Consider the following 19,052-nt stretch of genomic DNA (forward strand, 5'->3'; position numbering starts at 1 on the left):
CATGAACTTGAATTGTCACGTTAATTCAGTTTTCTCCTAAAGGGCTTTGAGAGTGATAATCTGATTTTCTCATCTAGTTTCACATGTAACAGACAAACAGAGATGAGGAACTACTGGCCTTGAGCATAAAATCCTTCAAATGCATAGCAGTATTTTAGGAGTCTTAAAATATAATAAGCTCAATGTGTTGTTTTTAAAAATACACTCAGAATGAATACCTGAAAAATATGCTGTATAATAAAACAAGATATGAAGTGATTGCCTTGAGAATAACTTACAAAGATAATTTTTGCCCTTCGACTCATGCTCTACACTGAGCATTTCTCTCACATATTAGTTTCCAAGTGGATTTTGGTGCCAGTAAATAATGAGTCTTTGAAATGGCTAGAAGTCAAGAAAGTTCTCCTCCTAGGAATAAAGAACACTTTTTTACACACTCCCCTTCACCCTCCAGACTTATTTTGGAAGCAATCTGCAGCTCCAGTGGATAACCCACTCGAATTTGAATGGGCAGTCAGTCGTAAGGCTGTCTGAATGCCCAAGGGGGATGATGTGCTCCTTAGTTGTATGAAAAAGAGAGTATCAAATACAAAAATTCCAGAAGCTTTTCAATTAACATAGCTGTGGCGATAACAGAAGTAAAGTATCTGATTCAGCTACCTGTGTATTTGATGAGGATTTTAGTTTCTTTGAAATGTGTTAGTCAAGAGGGAATGAATTCAAGCAAATCCATGGGTTTGAGTTGATCAGGAGGCTCTTAGATATTATAATCATGGTCCTCTCTGAATTTAAAGAGTTTGAATCTTGACTCTTAAGCATTCTTGAAGATGTTACCCTTTCACATCAGCTACCATACAGCAGTCAGTAGGATTCCAGTTTGAAGGGGAATAAGTTGCCTTCTGACCAGAGCTGTGTGGTGGGAGAACACTGAAAAGTGTATTTTGTCACATGGAGGGAGTCTTTTGTTTCTGGCCTCCTGGACCATAAACTAAAATGATTCCTTGATAACTGTTGTATTGGCAGAGATTTCCTTTTCTGGTGTTTTAATTTGCTTATAGCAGGCAGGATGGTTGTACAGATTTCCTGTTTTGTGATGAGGAACATGATGCTGTGTTAATGGTGCAGGAGAATGATTCTCCAGGTTTCTATGGATCAGCCTTATCTTTATTTTTTATTTATTTTGACATTTAAATAATAATACTGTGTAGGTGCAGAATTCTTCTTAGCAATGTCAAAGACTTGCCTACAAAGACCCAGTATCTATCTCTTTTCAGATATGCATATTTTAGATACCATGCTCTTAATTCTACTGAAATTCTGTTGCTTTAACATAAATAAATAATGAAGTCTACTGCTCTTGTATCTGTCTCTTCCATCCTTCTCCTGGTAATAAAGAGTACTATAAATGATAGCTGAATCTGGTAATTAGACAAGACTTCCCTTTTCTGTCCTTTTTTTTTTTTTTTTTTTTTGCTGTAATGCAGTTTGTCTGTTTACTGGCTTGAGGTCCCTTCCCCCTGTGAGACTTATCTTTTTAATGGCAGTCATTTTTAACATGCACAATTTTTCTGTAAGCATGACATTCACTATCTCTGTAATAACAATCATTTGGCTTATGATTTAAACCATTACAGCACTGTACCATGCTGTGAGACTCAAATGCTGGCTTCACTTTTACATTGTTTACTTTCCTATCAGTATGTTGACAGTTCATAACTCTTGGCTACTTCCAGATTGACTGCAATTTTTGTACAGCTTTAAAGGAAATAAAGAACTGCATCAGACAATTGTTTTTTTTGATTACTTGCCTAAGCATGCTGTAAACTTGGTATCAAGATGCTGAGCTAGATAGTCCCTTTAACGTGGCATGAATGTGATAGTAAAGTGTGAAACAGGTACAGTGTCATTTTTTAAAACATATCTGAAGTGTAATAGACAAAGATCAATGGAAACCTTTTAACAACATAAAGGCAAGATGGGATACATTAAGCACTAAACTAATATACCAACTGTTGCCTGGCCAATTTTCTTCCCTGTTCTACCTCTCCCCTCTCCCTCATTTGAGGTAGACTTTACTTGAGCATTTAGTCATGGTGATCTGTGAGGGTGAAGGAAACTCCTATTTTAAAGGAGATGGCTTTGTTTGAATTAGTGGAATGTATTTTGCTTATTTAAAGGCTCTACAGAGTTCTTTTCTCCCTGCAATCATTTTACATGTTTGTCCTGCTCTTCAGCTTTCCAACTGAATCTCTGTAGCCAGGAAAAGGGAGAACATTGCTAGGAAAACTCATCTGAGGGCAAACAAATTCTGAAAACTTAACATAAGGGACTCTTCAATATGAACAAATGACTGGGGAGTTGTTTTTAAAGTGGTTTACAATTGTGATAATTTGAGTGGAGTATTTTTACAGCTGTTTCTCAAGTCATATCTCTGCCATGAGATTCTGAGACACCTTTTTAGTCCTGTCTTATTTCAAAGATCTAAAGAATTTTTTTACACAGAAAGGAATTATTTTTTAAAGATATCCAACATGAGGTGTACATACATTTAACTTGGACAATGTTTTATGAGACATACAATTTCTGGTCTGTACATTTTAATCTTAATGAGCCTTCCCTTTAAAATACACAGGAATATTCTATATGTGTGTTTTCTATACATGTGAGTGTAAATGTTGCTATAGTTCAAAAATATGTATTAAACTCCAAAATTTTTGTTGTACTCATTTTACTATGCTCTTTTATTTCTTTTCATAATTAGAGTTTGTTTCTTTTGTAACAACTGTTTTGTTATTAAAATGGAGAACAGAATGAGGGAGAAGTTTGTGTCTTAAAGATGATTGAAGCTGCCTGTCATAGGCAGTACAGAGTCAAAATTTGGTTTATGCACAGATAAATTTGTTTAATAAAATCTCATTTTCTAGGCTTTAATACTAATGAGCTGGAGAGCTTATTCTTTCAGATACTACTAATGATTTAGGAGTATGCTATACTATATAGAAGTATGTGTTACCAAGTTGCAAAATTATACCACAAGTTTGCTTTGCTCATATTTAAGCTTCAGGAACTGTGTGATTATTGTGTTTTAAAGAAAACATTTGCAGTGTGTTTAGTTGTAGATAAAAAGCTTGAAACTGTGGTTTTGAGCATTCATTTTAAAGACTTGACATGTAGAGAAGTTTGAAATATTTCAAAATGGCTTTTAATAAATCTTATGTCAGGGGAACTGACTGAAAAGTTCTGAGTGACTGGAGTTGTAGTCTAGTTTTTGCATATGGCAAGCAGGGTTTATAATGAGCAGGCACGCACCTGTATCTTGTCAGGATGGGATTTCAGGGGCACTGTGGGCGGATTTCATTTGAGTCAACTTTCTTTTACACGACCTCCTGTGAACCTTGGGGGCACTATGCTCACTCTCAGTACCTGCAGATGAAAATGTTTGTTTTCCCCCAATTTCTTATCTTCCTTATAAGTGTTTAATAAATTTGTACAATCTAAATTTATTTTGAAGAATATTTTGTACAATTTTACAATCGCGATCCTACTAGCGTAGAAATATTTCTAAACACTACTTCCCATTTGTCTTGTATTTTAGCATCTGAATTCACATTCTTGTAAAAGTAAGTGGGTAGGAGGAGGGTAGAGGAGAAATTATACTTGAAACATTCTTCTTCCACTTGAGGTTTGCCTTTGCTTTCCATCTCAAAATTAAAATTGATGGACAGAGAATAATTCGTGTTAATGCAGCTGTTATTCAGTTTGAAAGATATCTAACGGGAAGAGAGTGCTCTTAGCTGGGGAACAAAGGGTGACAAATGTCATTCTGCACATCAAGTTTTTCCAACACTGCCCCTGAAGCAGAGGGTACATCAGCTTATAAAAGAAGAGAAAAAAAAAAAAGAAAGAAAGAAAGAAAGAAAGAAAAAGAGCATTTGAACGAGTACAGTGTCAATATGCTAGAACAGTCTCCTAAACCTCTTGTCATCTGTGATAAGGACATCAATAATAGTCATTGTCAACCTTCATTAAGCTCAGATCATCCATTTTTTTGTCCCTCAGGATGTTTTTCATTGATATTTTCCCTGCAAAGAGAAAAGGCCCTACATCAACTAGTGTATAAAGCTTGATTTCTTTCCTCAGGGCTCTTAGTAGAGGAGAAACAAATTATTTTAATTACTCTTTTTCTGTTTTGATTTTTTTATTATTATTATTTGCTTGTTCAGTTGGTTTTTCTTCTGAGTTCCTCTCGGGTGCTTAACCTGTTTCTGGATGCAGAAGAACTCTTGCTTATTAATCCATATAATAAAGTCTAAGAAAAAGGGAATGGAAGATATTGAGAAAAATAGATCCATGCTTCCCCTTCTCTAGGCGTTTGTCTCAACATTGGTGATGATAGTCCTTTGCTTACACATGTCTTGACTTTGGGTTTATATTCTTGTTAGCTCTTGCAGATTCACTTACCAGTGACCAGCACCATCTAACTTCTTTAGCATTTTTTTTAGAAAAGACAACCAGAAAGATAAAATTCCTGGCTAAGGATTGAATTTGAAGTCTTTGCAAACATGGGAGGTAGGTGTTTTGGAGAATGGACGTTGGTATGTTCAGAGATAAGTGACTTAGTTCACTGTTTGATTTCTTCTGAAGAAGAAAATAAAGTTATTTCTAAACTCATTTAGTGTTGCTCTCTCTTCAGTGATCTCAGCAGTCTTTCCAAAGTGAGAAAATACACACCATGTCAGAGGAGGAAGGCTCACACACTCAACATTGCTACAACTGACAAGGAATTGTACATATAGTACCTAAAGTATTAGGAGCCCATGACTTGAACTGTTGCTTCTTTTGGAATTATTTTCTATACAATGAACTATTTCCTCAGATCTTGTTATAGATTCTGCCTAGAAAAAGAGAAATATTCTCACAAAAAAAAAAAAAAAAAAAAAAAAGACAACTTACCAAAAAAATACATGGAAATCTCCAAAATACTTGGAAATTAAGCAGACTTTCCTGAGTCTGCAAAGAATTGAAACCAGATATTAAGTCCAAAGACACCCCTCATATTTTATGTTCATAGATATATTTTTAGAATTTAAAATTCAGAATATCAATCCTTTCTCTTCCAGACCTCTGTGAATTTAATTGCACAAATTGGCTTGCAAACTATTACTTAAATCTTATGTAACTTTTACTATAGGTTGGTGGTGTTACACTGACAATATTGTCTCTATTTACCCAAAACTTGAGCACATTTAGTAAAAAATTACAGCACAAAATAAAAATAGGTCTATTACAAAATCCCTGGAATTGGATGTCATTTTCTGCTTTCAATTAGATCTACCAAAAAAAAAAATTCTTTTTTTTTTCACTATAACTTTTCCAGCTAAGTTGAATTGCATGTTCAGGTTCAGTTAACAATGTAACTGATGGTAAACCTTGTTAAAGAACTGAATGTGCTTCCAGCCTGGTTATAAATAAGTCTATTCACAAATTCTCATAAATCTGAAATGAGTTTCCAACAAACCTAGAGTGACCAATTTCGTACGTGAATAGCTGTAAAGTCTGTGTAATCTTCATTATTGTTGGGAGATACCTGACATCCTGTAATCATATTTTTGTGTGCCAGGCAAAGAATTTGGTGAGTAGAAAGACAGCTCTGCTAAATATAGGACTTAGGGTGCATGAAACAGTCTTTCTTAAAAATATGCATTGATGTAGTTTCATCTACTAGTTAATTTATTTGCTTGTTTGTGAGTTTTTTTAGGGTTTGGGGCTTTTTAAATAATTTTGATCCACCAATCCCACTCAAAGTTTCATTAGTGCAGTGTTTGCAGAGCTCAGGAAATCTCTTTCTCCAGTGTCACTTTTAAGAGACTCTTCAGGTGGTGAATGTACTCATCATCCTTCCTTTGTCAGTGTTGTGGGACTTCATTACTGTGAGCAAGCACTTAAAAGGGCAGAGCCTGCTGTGTGAGAGACCTGTGCAGCTTATGAGAGAAGGTACCCTATCGTGTCATTATGAGTTGTCAATGCAATTGTACCTCAGGCCATTCCCACAACATATCTAATTCTGTTCCCCTCTGACCCCTTTCATGGCAGAAAATGGTAGAATTGTGCAGTTGTGTCTTTGAAAAGTTGTGTAGAGCCTGGCACAATAGATTCCTTATAATATCATACAGCATATTGAACCAGACTATAGAGATTTTGAAAGAGTTGAAATTACACTGATCATCATGTGGGGCAGTTAAGTCTTATCTTCAGTCTTAAAAATAAAACATGGGTATAATTTTTTTTTTTTTCATTGAAAGCCACACTATAAAATGATGCATGAAAGGATCGTGAAAATGATGGCCTGAAAATACACCACGTTTTTTAAAACAGCTCGAATCCAAGGATTCTGTGTGAGCCTTTCTAACACCATGGTACTTTTTCTGACCCAAACCCCACACAGGGTCTGCGCTCTGTGAAGCAACTTAAATGTCTCTGGCATCAAAGTTGTGTAACACTCTAAGAATTTCATGTGTTTGAGGAGGTTGGAAAAACAACACTGTTCTCTAATATGGCTTATAATTAAGAGAAACCTGATGTTTTCTCTTAGAGTGGACTGGAATTGGTGTATGTGGCACAGCCCTTACTCATCCCCAGCATGGACCCCCAATCTACACCAGTTATCTGAACCATCTGTTGGTGGGAATGCAGTTACTGTGACATCTGGTCACATCCGCCAGCTGTTGCAGAGAAGGGATGGAGTCAAAGGTGTCTGAGAGGAGGGAGGAGCACTGTGGGATCCTGCTGGGTGTAAGTTTATGGATGACAGGCAAGCATGTGAATCCTGAATTTATATACAGGTAAGCACTTTTCTACCTCACCTCACTTTTATACTTGGCTAAAACCATATTTAGTGCCTGATTTTCTTCTCGTTATATAGTTGTGAGAACATGTAGTCTAGAAAATCTTGACTCGATTTACTCCTTTTTCCTCTGCCTACCCCAATTTAAAGCTGTAGTTCCTGGGAGAAGGCACAGGGATCTGAAAGAAAAATTATGTTCGCCTCTTGGCTTTCTGTTGTAAGCATAATATTCAGAGTGTTTTTGCCATATTAATGTGCAGCTCATAATTGTTAATATTGCCAGTGATTTACTGATGAGCCTCTTAACTTTAAGCAATGCTGTGACTCAATCCCTTTCCCTGTAGCATTAAGAACTAATTTGACAGTTGCTACAGGCAAAGCTGCAAGATGACTCAGATTGTCAAATGTCCTTTGTCCTCTCAAATGCAAAATCCTCCAGCCAAGTTTCAAATGCAATTCCATTTTATTCTAATTTATTGTTCGTTTCTCCTCTTGACACAGCAGCTCCCTAACAAGTCCGTACATCATTACTTAAATGCTTGCTCACAAAGGACTGTTGTCAATCACTGGCACAGAACATCAAGCAGAAAGAATGTCTGATCAAACTCATTTTGAAAGCTCTGCCACAACAATAGGGAAAAGCTAAATCGAACTGGGGGAAGGGAAGGGCTAAACAGGACTTATTTGTATCAAGCAGATGAGATTATTTTAAATAGGCCTAAGATGCTGAAAATCAAGTGGAATTAATTCATTTCTAGATACTGCTTAGAATGCATATTTTTTTAAGCATTGATTATAATGCAAGTGGTGAAAATACTAAAATACTAATACCAATGAGCACAGCAAAAATGAACCATCAGACCATTCAGACCTTCCTGAGGCTGCAAAGAACCTTGGACTCAGTCTGAAAATTGCTAAAAATAAAATGAGGAATGGTTGCTCTGAGGGTGAATCACTCCTGGGTCATCTATATTAACAGTGATAAGAGCATTTTAAATAATCATGTCTTTTTCATGCATCTTCTTGACTCATAATCTTGATTTTATTTATTTTTAAATGCCCACAAGAACAGAACATCTGTGGTTCAGTTTTACAAACAATATGTTTGCTTTTAATTTATTCTAGAATATAATTGTTCTTTACATAATGTATCAGACTCCATCCGTTCAAGAGGTAAATGGCACAATGGAATTGATCAATTTTAAATCCAAAATACTAAAATAGATTTTTTCCTTTTGTGTACCTCAATGAAAGTAATTAGATTTTTTTTTTCCTAATCAGAGAGGAATTTAATGACAGCATATAGCTTTGAACTTCTCCTGATCCCTGCACTGTAGCTGCATGCAAATCAATAACACACTTCACTTACAAGAGTTTATGTCCTTGTCAGATAAAAATTCTGGTCACTCAGGGCTGTCACAGTGAAGGTGAGCTTTGCACATCTCCCTGGATTTCTTCATCACCCCTGGTGGGGCAGGGAATGGGAGTAGGAGTAAAATAGCAATGGTTGAACGATTCTCTGCCAACCCTTCTTCATCCCAAACCTTAAAAATAACAAAGTCTTTCTCAGAAATGGGAAAATGTTTCACTCCCTGAGGAATTTCTGGAATGATGTTCCTTTGAGGGTGTCTCAGTGGGCTGGGCAGCAAGAACAGCTGACTGGGTCTCAGTTGTACTGGACGGGCTTCTTCTCTGGGCACTGAGGCAGGAGACCAAGAGGAAAAACAATATATGATGATTTAATGTAGCAACAACTCACATGCATAAAAAGACAATGAAATATGGATGGAGTTATTTTATCACTAACTTTTACTTACCTCACTCTGAAATTACCTTATAAATTGTTTTAATGTAATTCCCTATGTTGGGGATTTTTAAGTAAACCAAAAAACCCCCACGGTCTCCATTCTCTGAAAATATAATATTCTTATGTTCCACCATTTGGCTTTATACACAGATTCTTAAGAATATTAATTAATAATAGTAATAATAATAATAATAATAATCCTATACTGAGGTGAAGAGACTTCTGAAGGTGAATTTTTACTGAGCATGAGAAAAGCTGGGACCTCAAGTCCTGGATTCAAGGTCTGGATTACGCTGCTGCAACTGCAGCCTGAGCTAAGGCTATAGCATGGCTACTCATGGAGTAAATTACAACATAAATATGCCATAACCTTTTTAAAAGATTCTATAGAACCTTTGGGATAGCTCCATCTAAAATCTGGGAGCACAGTTAACAGCAAAGACATTTGTAGTTTTAGTGGCATTGGAATTCATCCATGATAGAGCATAGAATAATGAAAGATAATATGTGTATTGGGAAGGGTAATGGAGAAATAAGCTACAGTTATGAATGGGACAAAGTCAAGCTACTGAATCCACTCAGTGGAAGGGAAAAGCTACCACAGCATCCTCTCTTTATGATTTTATTAAGCACATTCTGTCTTTTGTTTTCTCACACTATGAAATTATTAAATTGTTATTCAAAGATACCACCAAAGAAACAAATGTTATCCATGATCAGTGGCATATCATTGATAAACTTGCAACACAATTGTGTCCTTATAGCATCAATTAAATTTTTGAACAACCTAATCTCACCATCTCAAAGCTGGAACACATTTCATTATCTAAAATTTTTAACAGGTAAACTAAAAACTTCTAGGAAAATAAAATTAATGGAAGTGTATAATCTGTTCAACATTAACTTCAGATTTAAACTTAGAGAAAAAATATTACTATCAGTAGGTTTTCTCTTGTTGAATGTCGGCTATCTTAGTATATCCTTGGAATACTGTAGTTCCAGTAGTATCAGCATTAAAAACTTCTAAATAAGTTGCATTACTTGACCTATGCTTGTGTTCAACTCAGAGAATATGTTGATTTAGTAGTTGAGGTTGTTGGTAGTTCAGGTTCTGTTTTGAAGTGCCTTTTTTCCCTATGTAGAATTGATGACTCTGAACTGAGTCCTGACTTCATTTCAGAGATCAGAAGCAGGAGGAACAGTAACAAGTACCATTTGGATTGGATAGAAAATGTGATATATATTTACAGTGGACAAAACTGAGCAGCACCAGCTGGAAAGGGAACAAAGGAAAGTGCCAGTGTTAAGTGAAGTGTTGGTTTGATTTATATTGGATGGGAAAATTGGTGGTAGGCTTATTTTACTGAAAAATTAAGTAAGAATCAGTAGAGTTTTTAAACAGTATAGATTGCTTTTGAGTTAACAAACCATAAAACTGATTCAGTGCTACAAAAATGGATAACCACTGCTTTATTCTTTTCTCAGTTTTCTTTTGGTGATTTCATGAATCACTACTGTGTCATAAACTAAGGTCTTAAAAGTGAGCTCGAGACAATAAAAAGAAAAGCCTTAAAATATTTTCCTGGGATTAAAAGACTGTTTGATTTACTTTTAGCTCATCTAAACTTGGTTGCATTGACAAGGTCAATATTTAAGTCATTTTTTCATACTATTATAATAACTGACTGGGGAGAAGATGGCAATTTCTTTCATTTCACCTTGAGCAGAGAATGGATGGAGATGTAAAGTTAAGCTTTTTGTAAAGTGATCCTCTCTAAATAGCCCTAGTTTCCTTCCAGGCTGGGAAAATCCACACAAAGGAACAATTAGTGATTTGTAACACCACCAAACACATAATTTTTACTGGGGTATTTACTTTCTGCCCTTTTTTTTTAATGGGAACCAAAGAGTCCATAAAACTCTTTGTAAGCAAACAAGCTGTTAAATTATGTTTTAAAAAAGCTTCTGGACTAGATAAAGTTCTTGAATGGTCTTACAAATTATGTATTCATTAACTTCAGGATGACTAGAAAGTATCAAAAATGCTTATGTGCAGGAAAAAGCCTTTTACAAGAAGTCCAGCCCTTCTTAATAGTAGTAGCTTGCAGCAATAAATACATATTTGTACAGGAAATGCTGTCACAGCTTAAATATAGAAAAATTTCCAGTATCATTGTTAGTATCTGAGCTGAAATTCCCCCCCTTTATCATTCCTAACCCCTTGGTTATTCTTCCTTCTATAGTATGGAAACTAAAAATTGTTTAACCCGGGAGCCTGAGGGCTGCTCTGTGTCACCCAGAAACAGAGTCCCGTCAGGAGCTAAGCCCCTCCAATAATTTAAAAATAAAAGACCTGGCAAAAGGGTTAACTCTGTTAAGAAATAAGACTCTCAGAAAATGGCCAGACTAAAATGTAGCTGTTACCGTCAAACACTACATGTGCTGTTTGTAGAATAAATGGACTTGCTTAGTACATATTTCTTACCTCTTAGAAAACAAGAAGAGAAAGCAGCAATTCTGTTAAAACCCAACTCTTCCCCTGTCTTCTTTCCAAGTGCTCTGAAAAAACAAACAAACAAAACAAAACAAAAGCCAACAAAAAACCATTCCCTAAACTGATTGACTTTCATCAAGAGCTCTTTCAATGTCACAGAAATAGATTTCATTGCTTTTGACAGCCTAGCTTGATGCTAAGCTTGTATCAAAACCCTACCAACAGGAAAAAGACTGCTGAGTTGAACATAATGGTCATTTTAGGGGGTTTTGCTGTGCCTGTCTCTGTGGTGGATGTGATTTCCTCTATTTTGACCCCAAGAAGCTTTTACAGCAGCTCATTTAAAGTTCATGTCTCCAAAAGGAAAATAGTGGAAATACAAAAAGTGAAATGATCAACTGCACTTTTATTTCAAGTAGCCCTCCCACTGTCCATGAGCTCTGCAGGGAGCAGGAGATGGGAAATCAGTGTTGCCCTTAAAACAGAGGAAATGTTTTTCTAACATAATATACATGAAGCACTCCAGGATTCCCGCTCTCTGTAAACAACTCAAAGACAGTAGGTGCAGATTCTAACGATGTGGCCAGCTCTGCTAAATCTCTGCCCTCTTCAAGCTTCCTGTGCTCTTGTTGTCTTTTGCTGTGCACTTAGCATTATCTGGCCTCCTGAGGGTCTGTGAATAATGTCTCCATCAGCAACTTTCACGTCTTCTGAGACTCTACATTTTTTGAAGCAGTTTGGTTCAAGAGTGTAATTGAAACTAAGCACTGAACAAGTATTTTTATACTGGCTACTCTGAAGGTCTGGTCCCAGACTGAGTGAGCCCTTACATGTTGCTGTATCATTTTATTTTGCTGCACAGTCATTGAAAAAAACCCCACAGAAACCATCAAACAGCTCAGCTGAAGCCATGATCACTCCCTACTTCAGTGTCTTCCTCTTTATTGTCCATCAGCAATATCTGGTCATGGTAACTTGGGGAAGGAAACATGCTGTTTCCTACCATACCATTTCCTGATAAAGCTGAAAAAGGGCCACAGCGCTTTATTCTGTTTCTTCTTCCCCAAATTCTGATCAATGGCAATTTCGTAGATACAGTCAATAAATCTGCTGCATATACACAGCCTCTCTGCTTGCAGTTCACTTGGTGGTGACATCCCCTTTAGTGTGTGATAGAGAGGTATCATAGAATATCCTGAGTAGGGAGGGACCCACAAGGATCATCAAAGTCCAGGAGTTGTCCACTGAAGTCCAACTCCATGGCCAAAAGGGAGCACTGGAAACACAACATCCAACATTTTGCCTCCCGTCCTCCTTAAACAATCACGGTCTGGAAAGAAGAAAGAAACCAAAACTCTACGAAACTGTAGCAACATCTGAAAAGTTCATAATTTATTCACGTCAGCTGGGTAATTAGAGTTTGCTCTAATTTTTGCTGAGGAAGCACAACTAAGTTATACTTTTGTCCTTAGCTATGACTTTTTGAGAATGTGACTCAGGCATGGAAGGCATCTTGTGTTTAATATTCCAGTTTGGTGATGATATGTGGAAATCTGTTCCCTTAACACCTTTTGAGATTTTTTTTGTTGTTGTTTTTTAAACTCTATTTTCCCCCAGTTCATACAGATGTAAACTTATCAAGTGGAATATGTTTCAAATAGTGTAGAGAAATACAGTTAATTGTTTAAAAAACATTTTTTAAATACTGTAATTTGTTACAAATAAGTTGAATTATAAACAGCAAAATTAAGCTTGGTACTAATTTCTCTTGCGTTCCTCCCAGTTGGCAAAAATAGAAAATGGCTAGTCAGCTTTCCCATTGTTTACATAGTTTTGAGTTTTTAATTAACATAATCTGCTTATTGCAATGTAGCTGTTAATTGCAGCCAGTTGAAGGAGAGGGGTACAAATTGCTGTTTATGTAGTTGAAGAAGGAGCCAAATAATTAGGGAAACTGTTTCCCATATAGAAAATGACAATATTTTCTTTCTTTACACAGAAACATAAATAAATCTGTGACCAACTGTTTAGACACCATTTAAAAAGCACTGTAGCAAGACGAAGAACTTCAATACATTCAGATTGGTTCATTTCTCCATCAACTTGCCTGAACACATTTTTTCTTTTTAATGAAAATGAAGTTTCTGTCAAAAAAAACCTCTGTGCTCAGTTTTAGGGGTTTAGGGAAGTGTCTGTAAAGTCTCACTGATCTGTCCCAAGGCTACTCTGCAGCAGAGCTCTGAAGGTACAGCAACACCAACTCTCTCAAGTATCTGAGACTGTAGCTGAAGTTTCTCTGAGATTTTTATAAGGATAACTGGAAGTCTCTGTGGGAGTTCCAAGACTATTTTAGTGTCTTAATTATTTGCAATTAAAATGATGACTGTCTAGGCACTGAGTATTTCTATTTATTTTCCTCCAAACTGAAGTGTTTTAGCAAGAAAAAATAATAAATTAGTTGTTTTGGCAAATATTCAGATGATAGGCCTGTCTCTGACCATGCTTTATTATTATGTATAACTCTGCAGAGCAATCTTAGGCAAAGAACCATTAATTTTTACTTTTTCTGCAAACCTAAGCAACAGATACAAACCTAATTACAGAACTGAGTTTTGTCCCAGCCATATAATCCACTGTGCAAGTTTTACTCTTCTTCACACTTCCATTGCAGCCAGATATGGTAAAGGTTATTAAGGATTCTAATCTCATAAAATAAAAAGGAACAAAAAGGGATGCTCTTAAGATGACTTGGGTCTCTTCAAACACAGCAAGCTTTACTTTCTGCTAGAATGAACAATGATTAAGAAGGTTTGGCTGTATTACAGTGATTAAGGAGGTTTGGCTGTATTATTAGAAATCTTTAACTGCAAAACGAGAAGCAGCCATGTATTTTGTAAAATGCAATCAAAATCATTTGCAGTAGCAAATTAAATATATTCATGAGTAAAAGTTCCAACTATTTTATCTGTTGACCTTTACCACACTCCGTAAAATTTTAGTATTGGTGCTACTGTATAACTTAAACCAGCAGTGCTGGGATGTGTGGGCCAGATTCTGATCTCACTTAATTTTGTGTAGTTTTGAACTCTGGAAGCAACTCTTGATTGGCAATGCTGACAGCTAATTGGAGGCAAGCCTTATGGCCCAAAGACTGCCCTTATGCCCACAATTATACTAATTACTGAAATGAATCACAAGGACAATGGTTATTGATCTACTTCAAATTACACACTCCATGTGCTTTTCCAGCCTTGGCACCTGAGTCAGGGAAATGGGTGATGAATTGATGGCAGGACTAAATGGCTCCTTGTAAGTAAAATTTGTACTTTCAGTCTTCCAAATCATGGTTACCATGATAATTCATTTTATTTTTCTCTAAAATAATGTCAGATATGTTTATATTTCCTTAACAGGTAGAGTAGACAATATGTTTATTGTCCTAATGATGTATCGTCCTATCGGAACACACTGAGGTCTCATATTGGAGTCACATGATTATTATTCTCTCCACGTGATTTCAGAAAAATAAAGAAATCCAAATTGGTAATATATTGAAGAAGTTAAAAGAATGACATAGATACAATGTTCCCAGCATAGAGCCTGAAGTTAACATCAAAATCCAGCCGAAGAAGATAGACCGTATATCTGGGATTGGTAAGTAGTACAGAATGTTTGTTCATGTAGCTAAAATACATGTGCATGATATATTAATAAGACAGATTATGTCCTTGAAATCATAAAACAGTTCTTTCTAACATCTGATGCATCCTTTCTTCAAACAATGTTCGCAGAGTCAACAAATACAGTAATATAAAATAATATATGGTGTGCATCCATGAGCACCAGTTGCATGAAAGAGGCTCCATCTGTGTTTGGGCTGACAAAGAGAGTGTCTGCAGGTTTGGTAAGAGCAAACAAATTTGTGAGAGGGAAATCAATTAAAGGTTATTAAATACAAAGACATCTTCTCTGTGTCTGGAAGTCTGACTTGCAAAGTGTCGGTGGCTCTGAGAATAAGTACTTCATGTTGACTTGTTTATATTTCTGCTGGGAGGTCAGAACACCTTAAGGAGTAGTTGAAGCTGCCACACATGAATAAGAGAATACAATTTTAATGTGTGCTGTCTGTTTCTTCACTTGCACTAGGAATTTGTTGCAAATACTCTCCTACAAAAATCAAACAAAACCTACAAACAAACCAACCCCCAAAAAGAACTAATAAAAAAAAAAAATCTTTGAGTTTAGAGTTCTGTTCTAAAACAAGGTAGTTAAATTTCTTTTCCCTATTTCTTGTGTTCTTCTAAAAATAAGTTTGAACACAAAGATAAGAATATTTAATCAGGACATAAATTTTGTACCCCTATTTGTTCTTTACTTCACGCTCTGGGATGGAAGCAGTCTCGACTGATGCTAAGATCCTGTAGTTCTGTCTAATAAGCAAGCCAAAATCTGGACTTTTATATATTTTTAATATTAGATATTTCCTCAATGGACTTCCATCTTTTCTTCCTACAGTTTATTATGCCAAGCTTGTTAGTAACATCACGCTGAAGCAAGCTCAACACTTCCTTCCTTTTCTGTGTTCACATAGAGCAGTGCCAGGAAAAGCCTGCAAGTGTGAGGTGTCACCTGGTTCTCTGTGTTTCAAACTTGACTGATGCCCTCACACAAGGGATGCAGATCCTTTCAGACAGGAACAGGAAGCTCTGAAAAAAAATTGTTCCTGCAGGCTCGGGTGTTTTTGATTGTGCCATGCTGAGGCCAAGTGATTTCTACTTTCAGAAAACTTTGCTGCTGCTGTTGGCTCCACAGTGCTTAGCATGGTGCTGTTAATAAAGCAGCTGCCATCTGAGACAGAATACTGGAGCTTGGAATAAGATTTAACTCAGTCTGATGCTGCTGAAGAATGTCCTGATGAATTGTGTTCAGTAGTTCAGCAGAGGATAACAGATTCTGAAAAAAAAATCCTAAAATGACCACTAATGCTGCTTTTCAGGAGAAGCAGCTCTCCTATTGACAGGATATGAAGAGGTGATTTTAGACAGAAAGCAAAACAACTCCTAAAACATCCTAATGACCTCAGAATACTACCTTGCCCCCCTTTTTCTTGTTCTTTATGATTCCAATCTCTTTTGAGTGAAAATGCTACAATGAAATATCCTTTTTATTGAAAGGAGAGAGATAGAACACTTACCAAGCAATTTAAGAGATGTAAGTGAACCTAATCACTCCTGAAATCAAAAGAAGTAAAGAGAAAATTCTTTTTTTCTCTTCTTTTACCTGGTAATGAATGTGAATACTTAGTTTTGGACTCCTTTCACCAGTCTATCTCAATAAATGAGCACAGGCAGGGAATAGATCTTCACATTGCTACACTGCTCCCAGCTCAGTGCTGCCACTCCTTTATCCTCTGCTCCATTTCTCTGGTGCATCACCAGCTTTTTAAGTGGGTTTGCAACAGTGGTTATCAATTGGTTCAGTTCTCAGAATAATTCTTTCTGTAACTATGCTGATGAAAAAGTAAGAGTGAGGAGGAAAAAGAGCTTGTGTTTTATGGGAGTCAATATTCTTGATATACAGCAAGAATCCCTTCAATTTTGTTTCAGGATTTTTTTTCTGTCTGCATAAATGGGTCATTCAGCCTTTTGCACAACAAATTCTTGGGACCATGACTGTTCTTCTGCCCACAGGGTAATTAGTAGCTTAACTATCAACTGGTTAGAGATGGGGTAATTTAAGCAGGTCAAAACTGCTTGTAAATCAACATGATTTAATGCCTTATTTAAGTGAAGATGAGGAGAGCACAGGATTATTGCTGAAGTCTGAACCAGGCATGGGCTTTGTTAGTCCTATTAGTGCTAGAACTCTCCTGGCTGGTACTTGCAAGCAGAAAATTTAAACAAAGACCTTGGAAAAGTACAAAGATGCAACATCTTCATCTGCTAGACCTTGTTCCTGAGGAAAGGTGTTTGTTTGAACTGGCTTTGTGCTGAGCCAGTGACAGCCACCAGCAGCACCAGAATGCAGGTGGTAAAAGGTGACAAGGTGGTGCATCAAGCAGTTCATGTTATTTTGCAAACTTCAGTGACCTTTGGAAACCAGTCTAAACCACAATACTGACAATTTAGAGCAGATTATTAAGCAGCACTTTTAAAAGAGACTATGAGACACCCTTTAAGCAGTTTGCTGGCAAGAAGGAGGTTATTGTATATGTGCAGCATACACCGTATTTGATTAATTTAAATTGCTAAGGAATCAGTATATGGAATTTTTCTTTTTCTTTTTTTTTTTTTTTTTACATCTCAAATCAAGGGACCAATTGAGATTCTCTAATAAGATTTTCTCAAAAACTCAGAGGATAAAGGAAATGGTTGCTTGATGCAGTGGCATCTTTTCAATTCAGATGGATTCTAATGATGAACAAGAACATCCAGAAGCACTTATTTTGTTTTATTTTCACTTTTAACATGTCTAGGCAATAAACAAGCTCTGTGAATAAATATACCTGATGAAACAGTGAAATAGTCTGTGTGGCACTGAGAATGTTCCTCCCCTTGCAGTACAGCAGCTGGAAAATTATGACACAACCGCAGTGACACAGTTCCCCCCCATGGAGCATTTTTACAGCAAGACAAGTAAAAAAGTAAGAATAAGATAAAATGTTATTATAGGGCCATTGATCTTCTGTTGCCTAAAAGGAGTGAATATGGATGTCAGAGCTGTCAAAGTACTGAACTATCCCAGGCTATGCAAAGCTCAGTACAAAACAGTGAAAAACAGCCTTATCAGATCTTTTCCCAGCTTAAGGGGGAGAAGGGGAGCAGTTGTCCTTTGGAACCAATAGGACTATAAACACTGTCAGGTTCCTAAACAAAAGAAAATTTAACTTAAAATAAAAAAAAAAAATTGCTTTCAAGTATCAATTCTGCTTCTCAGATAATATCATGGAGTCATATTTTATTACCAAGGTTTAATATTCTAATACAGAGGTTCAGGAACAGAAGGGTTATCACAAAATTATCAGTGGAGGCTCCATGCTGGTGGAAGGGTGGGATTCAGAACCGAGGGACAGGCTGTCACTTCCTGCAGACCAGTGGCACTGGGGTGCCCTGGTGACACTGGACACTGCTGCTCACCCCACTGTCCTGTAACAGTCTGGCAGGGATGAACAGAAACCTCTAATGCTGCTGTCTCAGTATTGAGCATGATTGCAGTGCAATTTTGTTTCTATGCTACTCAATAATGCAATAATAATAACTGATTTTTTCCTTCTGCAGTTTGTGTCAATCATTCTTTTTCCCCTTTACCTTGTTTTCCTTCCTCTTCTAGTCCCCTATAGGTGTGAAGACCTTTCTACCAAGTGTGTTTTTCTACAAAGGTACAGCAAGTCAGTCCAATGCATCCCTCATCACCAAATCACGTGGTAATGCTTTTTTTGAATCACTGATCTTTCTGCTTTGAATAAAGTTTTAAAATATTTAGTCTGCAGCTTGCATACATTTGTGACACATTCAGTGTTGACAGAGTTAGAAGGAGAGCAATTCACTGACGTAAATAATTTGGAGGTAAACTGACAAATTCTCTCTGTTTTGATTTCTTTTGTTTTCCTACCCATGAATCATTCAGGAACTGACTGAATATTCTCAGAACATACCTTTTTTCTCTCAGGCAGGACTTTTTTGCAAAGGTTCCTCTTTCTGCCTCCTACTCAGTTGACTTGGTACCATTTGGTTTGATTTCAATGAAAAAGTGGAAAAACTTGGCTCACATAAGTCTCCTCCTCCCTCCTCTCCAGCTGTGCTTACAAAGGGGATTCTCTGTGACTGCCAGTGATTTTGAGTTGCTTATCAAGAGACTGGTCTAATCTAATCTAAAAACTCTCCAGTGAGAAGGATTTTATATTGTTG

The 19,052-nt window shown here is 36.6% G+C and overlaps 1 long non-coding RNA gene across 2 annotated transcripts in view; it reads left to right on the forward strand.

The window, feature by feature from the left end:
• The window catches only part of LOC135421530 (uncharacterized), a 49,410-nt gene that overhangs the window by 20,003 nt on the left and 10,355 nt on the right, over positions 1 to 19,052 (forward strand). The window contains exons 2-5 of one of the 2 annotated variants that reach the window (XR_010434054.1): positions 6,593 to 6,842; positions 14,667 to 14,799; positions 17,621 to 17,788; positions 18,475 to 18,568. This is a non-coding gene — a long non-coding RNA (uncharacterized LOC135421530). The remainder of the gene's footprint in view (positions 1 to 6,592; positions 6,843 to 14,666; positions 14,800 to 17,620; positions 17,789 to 18,474; positions 18,569 to 19,052) is intronic. The other variant, XR_010434055.1, reaches the window with a different exon arrangement.

The sequence above is a fragment of the Pseudopipra pipra genome, chromosome 13, assembly GCF_036250125.1.
Source record: "Pseudopipra pipra isolate bDixPip1 chromosome 13, bDixPip1.hap1, whole genome shotgun sequence".
Classification (NCBI taxonomy): domain Eukaryota; kingdom Metazoa; phylum Chordata; class Aves; order Passeriformes; family Pipridae; genus Pseudopipra; species Pseudopipra pipra.